This window comes from Phocoena sinus, chromosome 4 (assembly GCF_008692025.1).
Source record: "Phocoena sinus isolate mPhoSin1 chromosome 4, mPhoSin1.pri, whole genome shotgun sequence".
Lineage (NCBI taxonomy): Eukaryota > Metazoa > Chordata > Mammalia > Artiodactyla > Phocoenidae > Phocoena > Phocoena sinus.
This window is the reverse complement of record NC_045766.1, coordinates 78290323-78300855: the sequence shown is the minus strand read 5'-3', so window position 1 is coordinate 78300855 and position 10533 is coordinate 78290323. Positions and strand designations below refer to the sequence as shown.

General features: G+C 43.3%; 1 long non-coding RNA gene across 1 annotated transcript in view; it reads right to left on the bottom strand.

Moving 5' to 3' along the window:
- Positions 1 to 412: 412 nt before the first annotated feature.
- Positions 413 to 10533, bottom strand: part of LOC116753221 — a 40038-nt gene continuing 29917 nt past the window's right edge. The window contains exons 2-3 of the long non-coding RNA XR_004349717.1: positions 5337 to 5387; positions 413 to 561 (exon numbers count right to left, since the gene is read on the bottom strand). This is a non-coding gene — a long non-coding RNA (uncharacterized LOC116753221). The remainder of the gene's footprint in view (positions 562 to 5336; positions 5388 to 10533) is intronic.

Below are 10533 nucleotides of genomic sequence, written 5' to 3'. Positions count from 1 at the left end.
TTGTCTTGGACCTTTATTGCTATCCTTTCACTCTCTCAGCAGATGTCTTTACCTCCTCTGTCTTAGAGAAAACTAGGTGGCTTCTTACTGCTCACCTATAGATGTGTCTTCCCTTCTGTTTTAAATAGGCATCCCTCTTTCCTGCCTCCTGTTGAAGGAGCTAATGCTTCTTATGCTCTGGATCCTATCTCCTCCTGCCTTCTCAATATTATCCATAAATTATTATCCCTCTTTCTTCCATCTTCCACTTGTCTTCTCCAAGGGCTCCTATACTTCAGCATATAATATGGAAAGTCTTTATCTTATCTCAAATATTGCAAACATCTCCTAATACTCCTTTTGCATTAGTCAGATTAGTTAGATTGAGGTAATCTAACAGTGTTAACAATAGTTGGATCTCTGACGCTTAACACACACACAAATTATTTTTTTACTCATGCAAAGTTCAGTGTAGGTGTTCTTGGTTGGGTGACTCTCCTGGGCACCTCTTCTCTGACTCAGGGATCCAGGTTCCTCCCATCTTGTGACACAACCATCTTCACAATGAGGCCTCCAGGGCTGCTGTGGAAGGGAAGACAGTATGAGGTAGATTCACTTAACCACCTTGGCTCAGAATGCCCTATACACTTTTACTCACATTCCTTTAGCCAGAGCTAGCCACAGGGTTCCACCTGGAAAGATCTAGGAAATGTTGACACTGGTGGAGCAAATGCTTCCCTGCATCATGAACATTCAGTAGTCAGCCAACTATTTCAGCTACATTCTTTACCTCTGATCTTACCACTTATCCATCCACACAGAATCGTGGTCTTCTTACCACAGATCTCATCATGTCACTTCCACATTTAGCACCCAATTACTGCCGACTGCCAACTGAATGAAATCCAAACCTTTTATCAAGGTATTCAATACCATTTAGGATCTAGCCCTTCCAGCCCTGTCTCCTATAAGGTCTTGTCCTAGGCATTAGTGCCATCAAACTGCTTCTAATTCCTGGTTATTGGGAACAAAGTACAATTACTGTTACTTGCCTCTTTACATTAGCACACATTCTTCCATCTTTCTGAAATGTCCTTCTTTGCTGTATCTAGCAGGAAAATTTCTACCTCTCCTTCAAAACTTGTTATAAGCATCTTCCTCTGTGAACATTTTGTAGCCTTCTTTTTTTTTTTTTTAATCTTAGTTTGGCCTCGCCGCGGGGCATGTGAGGTCTTAGCTCCCCCCACTCCCATCCCTGACCAGGGATCAGGCCTGCGCCCCTGCAGTGGAAGCGCAGAGTCTTAACCACTGGACCACCAGGGAAGTCCCTGTAGCCCTCTGTTTTAAGTAGAGTTGATCATTTAGTTCCTTTGTGCCACAACTGAGCATCAGCAAACCTCCATGTAGTACCCATTTCACTGAGTTGAACTTGTATTTTTATTTACCTGTCTTGCTTCTTTTAAACTGTGAGCTCCTTGAGAACTGGGACCATGACTTACTATCTTAGTATCTCCAGCGCCTAATACAGTGTCTGCCACATGATGGATGTTTAACAAATGTTTCATGTAATGCATAATTAAATGAATGAATAAATGATGTACAATTTAAAATACTTCTTACACTTAAATTTCAGTTTAGTGTTCATTCAATATTTAAAAGTTCTTGGAGAAAGCTATGAACTTGTGCTATATTTACTGTATCTTCTTTTAATGAAGAAGAATGGCTGGCATTAAATTAAAGCCTTACAGATATACACTAACATAAATTCTTGATTTGGTGAGGGAAGCTTCTTCACACTCAATCAAAAAAGTTAATGAAACTAATGCAAAAATGAGCTGAAGCTACAAGGAGGTTACAGTGACTGATTCTTACTGTTGCAGAAATAATACTGAACATTTCAATTCTGGGAAGTCAAAGAGCACGGAGAACACTGATAAGACTGAGAGGATTTGGGTGATTGAGATGAAAAGTGTGAGGAAACAATTATTTCAGCCTGTAATATAATCATGAGAGGTAGGTGGGGCGCAAGCATACTTTCCTGAACTTTTCCCTTCTGAACCATGAAAAAACAACTCAATTATAGTTAATATACATTTTGAATTAACTGCATTTCATTAATAATTCTTCAAAAACCATTGTTCAGGGGCTTCCCTGGTGGCGCAGTGGTTGAGAGTCCGCCTGCCGATGCAGGGGACACGGATTCGTGCCCCGGTCCGGGAAGATCCCACATGCTGCGGAGCAGCTAGGCCCGTGAGCCATGGCCGCTGAGCCTGCGCGTCCGGGGCCTGTGCTCCACAACGGGAGAGGCCACAACAGTGAGAGGCCCGCATACCGCAAAAAAAACCCAAAAAACAAAAAAAAACATTGTTCATCTATGTTATATATACTATCTCTTAATTACCTAGACTGTTCAGTTAATTAGCTCATCATTCCATCTCTGACCAGTCTATATGAGTAGAGTCACTGTACCTTCGAAAACAATAAATAACAAACAAAACCCCCCAAAACCAAATATCCTGATGCCCATGTTATCTATTCTGAACCGTAATCAGTTATCGCCATAATTCAGGTGGTCTCCAGTTTGATCTGTGCTGAAACTTTGCCACCCGGGGGGGTGGAGGGGAGTCAGTGGGGAGCTGGAATGAGGCAGGAATATTCTCTATCAAATTGAGTTGAGAATCAGGAGAACTGTCCTAGCTATAGGACTGGTGCAGAGCAGGAAAGGAGGCTGAGACAGTCTCCGTCCTCATTTCTGACATCAGTTTTGGCAGAATATGGAAGCAACAGTGGGAGGTCTCCCTCTCCATGAATTTGGAGATCAGGGACATAAGGTCACCTCCTGAGTTGAACTAGTAGAATTCACAATGGATGTGGTTAGTCACCTGTGGGAGTAAAGCAAGAGACTGTCTGAAATGTGTGGCTCTCAGGAAACTCCAATCAAGAGAGGCAATCCAGATGTAATCAGAGGAAGGCAGGTCCAGAATGTGAATGTCATTTCGTAGAAGATATTTAATCAATTGAATTGTACCATGCCCGGGGGAAGACTGTGTGAAGGTGGGTGAGGGTGTGGGCAGAGGGGAAGTGGTCACCTTGGACTACAGGAAATAAAAACCCAAGGCATCCTAACTCGGCAGTGCACACCCAAGCCCTATGCCAAGGAGAGACCCTGCCTTTTGTGGTTGCTATGGGACAGGAGCGCCTCTTCTTATCTCTCTTCAGTATCCTGTGTTCATTCTGATCCTGGGACTGGCTGCCCTGGGCAGTGGACATAAGCTTTTCAGTCCCTGGGAAGAAATGTCTCCCACTGTAAACTTGTACTATGGCTATGAGTAACCTCATGGATTTGAGTGATTCATGTGACCCTGGATTCTGAAAACTTCTGAAAACCTGATAAGAATAAACACTGGAGTTTGGAAGGTGGTTAGTTCCTCAAGGGAATGCTACCCATGAGACCTCCTGGTAGGCAGTTACAGCCTTCTTCCAGGAATGCACCGACCTCCTCTTCAGTCCTTTTCTGCCTTCCATGGACAGTACCACAGTATACACTTAGGTCAAGGATTCTCAACCCCATCAGATCCAATGACCTATTTTTAAGTGAATGTTTTGTTAGGTCCCATTTATCATTCTGAAAGGAAATTACAAGTTGTAAACCTTCTATACACATTTCTAAAAGTCAATACAATGTCCTAACTATAAAGATAAAGGAAAATTACTGGTAGAAGAGGAATAAGTTATAATTAAATAATATGTACTGGAGTATATTAATATTTAGGGATGACTAGCAGGTAGAATGAAGCAGTTGCTTTGAGATCTGAGTGAACGTGACAGAGACAAATGGAGACAGAGACACGTGTGCGGACAACTCAAATTACAAGAGCAAATTGCTGGCAGCGAAGCGCTTTTTTGAAATCGTGACTACTGTTGGTGAAGTCCTGAACAAATACAGTGCAATCTTCTCTTCCTTTAAAAATGCCTAGGAGGTGTTTGCAGAAAAGTCAGTGTATATTAAAATATGCAGAAGTAACTTGTATTTCCAAGTAAATTGGGATTGAGTTTCACAGCCAGATAATTATAAACAGGTTTTTCCACACAAATGTCCAGTGTGACTTTTGAAGGTTGCACAGGACACACCACACTTGTTGGTGTAGTGCCCGTGCTGCACATGATCAAATAGCCAGCATCCTTGGTTCTTCTCCATAAACGTCACTAGTGCCTCTCCTAATAATTGTGACAATCAAAAATGCCCCCTGGAGTTTCCAATATATCTCCTAGGGGGTCGTAACACTCCTATTGAGAGACACTGACTTAAGTGAACAGGAATCAATATGAGGGTCCAATAAGGCAAATGTGCCTTCCTATGGCACAGTCATTCCATGAGCTGGCATCACAGATCACCCCATGGTGGAAAGAAGGGACAAGGGTGGATGAAAGTTGGGTAGAGTACCTAGTGCTAGAGGAAGAAGCAGAAATCCAGACAGAACAATAAGTCAGAATTTACGAGGGGAAACCGGGATAACAGTTCACTTCTGGGACTTGGGCCAACATACAGAGAAAGGCCAACACAGAGAGAACTGTGGCTCTGGGGCCACAGGGGCACCCAGGCTTATTCTTGGTGCCAGATATCGCAGATCTGGCTGAAAGGGAAGAATTTAGGTCAACGTAGGAGCCCAAAAGTAGTGACTTGGTTCCTAAAATGTGGGTCTGGGAATGTGACATTTCCAAACTCCCTAGGCATAGCCTCAGCCAGAAATGACTCAACATCAGGCATGGGCTTAAGTCTTCTCAGATAGTAGCAGCTGAGAAGAAAGCAAAGGCAGGAGAGACCAACAGCCACAGTTTCTCAATGCCACGTGATTGAAGAGGGTATGTCTACACAACTTTTGATTTTTCTTATATTAGAGTATTTTTTGGTCCTCTCTTAAACACATATGAATCAACCCATTCTTCAAACAAAAATATATGTTCAAGAGAACAAGATTTGGGCATTCACAAACCATTTCTCATGCCGCCCCTACGTCATCTATCTGTTGCTTTGCTGTGGGTGGACATGAAACAGCTGCCTGGAACTCAGATTTGGAGTCATTTCCAAAAGTGGGGCCATAAAGGCGTGGACATAAATCGCAGCAACGCTCATACCGAATACCACAGTTTACAAGGGTAAGTACATAACTTTGCCTGGAGCCCAGACCAAGGCCAGCCCTACAACCCATGCTTTGTGACTCAGGAGCAAAACAACACTCACACAAACCAGATATTCCCCAAAGACCATCTCAACAGGATGATGCCTCATCTCCCATGACTGTTCCCAAGGTCCCATCCAAGACCATTATCTAATCTCTGCTCAGTACTCAAATTACCTAATGTTTTTACTTCATTGGATTGAGCAGGCTCCTTTGTGCATATAGTTCCTGAAAAAAAAAAAAAAAGATGTTCTCATTTCAGTTACCTCCCTTTCAGAGGTCTTATTACTTCATCTGTCCCACGTTCATTATAGTGGATGGTCATGAGAACAAGTTCAGCTGTATTGGAAGGTATTAGCAAAATTGAGTCTTAAAAAGAAAGAGAGAGAGAAATAAAAGCATTCTGTGCATGAAAGGAATTTTCCAGTTCAGCCTGTAAATCGAGGGAAGAGACTAAATAAATTATCTGCTATTACAAAATATTCAATTATCTGCTATTATAAAATATTCAGCAATATATTATTCTCTTCCAGAAGCTTCAATCCAATCATGGTTAAGGTATTGCTGAATTACATTGCTGTAATTTGCTGAATTGGGGTCCCAATTCATCGTGCTGACCTCTCACTTGTTCTCTGATACCTTCCATCCCTCCACTCTTTCCCACTCTCTCCTGATGCCTCCTATTTCCGTATATACACCACCCTCCAAGCCTATCTCTGTCCCTAGCTTTTGAGTACATGCCTGGGTAGATTTGAGGGCCGAATACCTTCTGGTTGTTCCCTCGGTGCCACTGACCAAGGATTTGATTATCTGGTAGTTTAAGATCTGAGATGCCACCAGAAGTAACTCTGGACAAGGCACTCTATGAAAAGGAAGAACATCTGCATGTATGTGCTAATATATTTCTCTGTGCTTTTTCCTATATGAATGTGTCCTTAGGATTTTCTTCCTGTATGTATTTCAATTTAAAAACCTAAATCCAGCATGTATATGTATTGCGGATTCACTTTGCTGTACAGTAGAAACTAACACAATATTGTAAAGCAACTATATTCCAATAAAAATTAAAAAAAATAAAAAATAAAAACCTAAATCCAGATCCACTTCCCTATTCAGAAAGCTTTAATGGTTCCCTACTGCCCACAAAAATCAAGATCCTCTGTGATTTTCCCCCAACACACCTTTTCAACAAACCAATTCCTTTAGCCACAAAGAAAGAAGCTGTATAAAGCAGTGGCTGGATGTATAGCCTTTGGGCTCAAATCCCAGCTCAGTCACTTACAGTTTGTATCCTCAGGTGAGTTACTTAAACCTCTCTACACTTCAGTTTCCTCAACTGTAAAAGTGGCTTAATAATAGAAATAGTTTGAATCGCATGAGAATCAAGAGAATTAATAAATGTTAGTTGCTGAGAACAATGTCTGATACATGATAAGCATCATCTACTATTACGATTATTATTACTCACTACCCTCAATACATTTGTATTTTTCTATTTTTGTACCTTTTCTTACAGTTGCTAATTTCTGAAGTGCTCATCCCTTCTCTCCACTTCCCATCCTTTAAAGTCCTGATCAGATTTTCCCTTTTCCACAGACTTCCCTGGCCTGTGCAGTTCATGGTGTTCTTTTGTGCACCAATACACAAATGATCTATTCCAATAGTGTCGCAAATGGTCATTTGTTGCTTCATGGCACTTCTTGTATTGCTGCCTTATAATATAATCCAAATATAATTTCACCTGGTCTCCCCGAGTTGGCCTGCGAGTCCTTTGAAGGCAAGGACTCAGACCAGTTTTTGTGTAGAGCTCAGCACCTGGTAGATTGCCTTCCCAATTATAGCTGAATAAATATCTGTTTGTTTGACTTGATTGATCCGCAGATTGAATCCAAGTTTGCTGGATGCTTTCAGAAGTGGTGGGCTAAAGGGAGTGCAGAAGAGTTGGAACCTTAGTTATTCACTTGCAGAACATTTATGAAGTGTCTGTGCAAGGCTCTCCACTTCCACCTTGCACCTGACAGGGTTTCACACCTACCGCTAGGCGGCACCAGGACTGATTAATGGATGAGATCAGGTGCTGTGTTTGGCCAGAGGGTGCAGGCTTGGTAACCAGAAAGGCTTTTAGAATAGCAATTTGGGGGGATGCAGGGAGACAGAGACAGAGTTCAGAGTCCTGGCTGTAACATCAAGTCTCCGGAAGAGCAGCTGCTTCCGCAAAGAAGTTTTGCACATTCATATCTTCCTTGCTTGGTTGTTCAGAGTTGCCCCTGGCTGGAGACTTCTGGCATCTAAAAGGGCCAGGGTCAGGTAAGCTAGGAGAAGAACTAGCAAGGCATGGTACTCGGTCAAGACTTCCGGGTTCTATTCCAGGTTGTTTCACTAACTTCCTGGGTGGCCTTGGACACTTATATCATCACCATACTCTTAAGTTCCCTCATCCGTCAATGAGGGTGTCGGATGAACATGTAATCTCTAATATTCTATCACCTTAGGAGTCTTCTCATAGTGGAGTCATTGGTAGCTATCAGGGGAGAGACAGAGACCTCCTTCAGCTGGAATTAAGATTCTTCTGGCCAGTGGAGCTCAACTCTGTGAACCCCTAGGGTATGGGATGGTCTTATTTATTGGGAGTGGCCCTGCTTGCAACAGTCTTGGAATCCTTCTCCTTCTCCACCAAATCTGGGAAAGTAAGGACTTGGGATATAGGATAATGAAGAGATGTCTGGGTAATAATGGGGCAAAGGTCTTAAGTTGGGCCATCCCTGTTTATCAGGTCGATTGTCTTCACCTCTAGATTATCACTGAGTGTTCCCTCCTTGTGGTCCTGACAAAAGGACTGAAGTCACAGTCACTGATGAGGGTAGGGGTCTAGGGACATGAAGCAAGACTGCACTGAGGTTAGGTGCCAAGTGTGCACAGGTGGTCGGAGAACCCACACAGGCCCTGGGCTCAGCCCTATTGGTTCATTCCCCAGACCCGCCCATCCCTCCTGCTGGCAGAAGGCACTCTCTCCTTCCAGTCACCCAGATGCCAGTGGCAGCTTTCCTCAGATGCTCTGGCTGCTCCTGCCTCAGCACTCCTTTTCCTCTCAGCTTTAGCTCAGAGCAGACCCTCCCAAAGTAATTCACCTCTACTCCTCAGCTAAGGCAGCCAGTAGGCCTTCTTTACTTACATCAGGCTCCTGAGGCATGAGATCACTGAGGCCATGTCTCTTTGTACCTATGAGCCCATCTTGTGCCTGGAAAATCATGCTGAGGGGAAGGATATTGCTGTTGCCATCAGGGGAAATTGTGCTGTATTCTAGGACTTGGGGAATAGTCTGGCAATCAGATTACTGTCTAGGGCAGAACTAGTACAAGGATAATAGTTCTTTTGGGACAAGTGGTCAAATGTGGAAACATACATCTGTCCCATTTATGTATTTCACATTCTTACTTTGTTTTTCCTCTCCTGGCAATGCAACAGCCCCTGCTAGGTGTTTGGGTCTGTGACACTTGCTGGAGGGGTATAGGAGGGAAGAGAAAACACATGGCCTGAACCTCCAAGGAGTTTGCAATCTAGTCAGAGAAACAAGGCGTTCACACATTTGCAAGAGTTCATAGGGTGGTTGAGAGTAAGGGGATTTTACCTGGGGTCCATGTTGAGCTTAAGCATCTAAGAATCCCAAGTTCATTTTTCTAGACAGATGATCCATAATTATCCAATTTCAAAAGCACACTAGACCCCCCCCCACAAAAGATGAAGAACTGAGCTCAGGTTAGCAGACCAGGGCTGGAGTCCTGGCTTTCCACTTTTTGTCTGTGTAATAACACATTATCTAACCTCCTTGATCCTCGGTTTCTTAATCTCTAAAATAGGGAGAATAATTTCTGTCCTACCTATCTCGTAGCATGGTTGTGAGGATCAAATGAGGCAAGCATGTGAAAGTGCTTTATAAATCATAAAGCACCATACAGATAAAAGGTATCGTTAATATTTAAAACCAAAACACAAGGCCATACAGAATGAGAGAACATAGAGTTTATGGGAACCTAAGAGATGTTTGCACAAATATTTCCCTCTTGCAGATAATGAAATCAGACCCAGAGTGGATACGTGGCCCAGGGACAAAGAGCTAATCTGGGACACAGCCAAGACCAGAGGACAGCCTCCTCAGGGCTCTGCCCTGGAACCGCAGGGGGAGCCAGGCAGCCAGCGTTCAGCAGCGCTCTCTGCGTCTGTGCTCCTGGGGGCCCCGTTTGCTGCAGGCTGGGCTTCTGGCTCCCTCAGCCACGTGGACAACACTATGGGGCAAATCGTGGATTTATTCACCTCCTCACTCTACTCTGCTCTAACCCCTGTTTCCATCCCTTACCATGCAGCCAACCCCTATAAAAATGGTTTCCAAGAGGAATCTGTGTTTCCTCTTACATCACCACCAAATAACTTCTGCCTCTCTGGAAGAGACCCAGAGATAAGGTGAGGTCAGCCTATGTGCAAAAGTGAGAGGCCTGGTAGCCAATCCAAATATTGCAGACAGAAGTTTTGTGAGCAAGGACTCTCTGAACAACCATTTGCCAAGATGGCTCACATCTTTGCAGGCAAAGATTTAGGCACAAGTTTTGAAACACAGGGGTGGCTTGATAGAAGGGGCCCTGGCATGTTGGTGAAAGGTGGGCCAGTGGGAACCGTGGGCCTCGTATCTGTCTCTTTCTTTCCAGATGCTGCTAAAAGCCTCTAATGTTACATGAGTTCTTTTCTCTCCCAATCTAGAAGAGAATCTGGGGAGCCAAGTTCTCCAGGTCATGCCCGTGTCTATGCCGGGTGTCACCTGCAGCCCTGCAGAACACAAGGCTGCTTCTTTCAACAAAGGCCTCTGGAGGAGGGTGCCCAGCCAAATTCTGTGACCCATTCTAGTGTTTAACTATTGTCATATCTTCAAAAGTGGGCCTTACAACGACCTTAAGATACCACCTTGGCAGTTTATTTCCTCTGGTTCATACTGATTAGAGGTGGAGAACAGCCACTCACCAAGTTTTCCACTTAAAAGCATGCTTTTATGTCATAGATCTAAGAGTTTGATAGTTTCTGGCCTTACATTTAGGTCTTTAATCCATTTTGAGTTTATTTTTGTGTATGGTGTTAGGGAGTGCTCAGAATGGGAGAAAATATTTGCAAATGAAGCAACTGACAAAGGATTCATCTCCAAAATTTATAAGCAGCTCAATAACAAAAAAACAAACAACCCAATCCAAAAATGGGCAGAAGACCTAAATAGACATTTCTCCAAAGAAGATATACAGACTGCCAACAAACACATGAACGAATGCTCAACATCATTAATCATTAGAGAAATGCAAATCAAAACTACAATGAGATATCATCTCACACCAGT